This window comes from Pyxicephalus adspersus, chromosome 12 (genome assembly GCF_032062135.1).
Source record: "Pyxicephalus adspersus chromosome 12, UCB_Pads_2.0, whole genome shotgun sequence".
NCBI lineage: Eukaryota > Metazoa > Chordata > Amphibia > Anura > Pyxicephalidae > Pyxicephalus > Pyxicephalus adspersus.
Window position 1 is genome coordinate 43,686,813 of NC_092869.1, and position 832 is coordinate 43,687,644.

Sequence of the window (832 nt, forward strand, 5' to 3'; positions counted from 1 at the left end):
TATATGTCAGAGCTATATAAATGTATAATAATAGTGTGTGACTGTGGGGGGACATTAGAGTGTCAGCTCTTCTGTACAGAGACTGATGGGACTGGCTCAATGTTCTCTGTACAGCACTATGGTATATGTCAGAGCTATATAAATGTTTAATAATGATGTGTGACTCTGGGGGGACATTAGAATGTCAGCTCCTCTGTACAGAGACTGATAGGACTGGCTCAGTGTTCTTTGTAAAGCACTGCGGTATATGTCAGAGCTATAACAATGTATAGTGTGACTGTGTAGGGATTCTGACTGTGACTGTGGGGGGACAGATACTGGGGCAAACTATACAACACCACTGTATATTTCAGAGCTATAGCAGAATGTGTGACTGTGGGGGGACATTAGAGTGTCAGCACGATGACATGTTGTCTTCCTGTAACGAGCCCATAGCAGGAATCAGCACAGGAGTCTTTATTGGGGCCCCAGGTGGTATTGCAGAAGGGGCCCCTTGATGCACCTGGATAGGAGTGACCTTGGTCTGTCAGTTTTGATCCAGAGCTCAGCATTGGCACCAGGCAGAGGAGCGCAGTACACAGCTGAGGCAGCAATCAGAAACCAGCAGGCGATGCCCCGGCAGGCACAGGTGTGCCATGTCATACTGATCCTGCGCTCCATCCGAGGACTCTCAGCGTGAGCGCACACCGCCAAGAGATGCAGGAAATGGCCAATATACCAAGAGAAGCCCTGGGTGAGTCAGGAGATCTCACAGCTGGAGAAGCACAAACCAGAAATCTAAATTATATTAGATGTTGGTGAAGAGTTATAACCTATTGTGTGCCACGCTGGG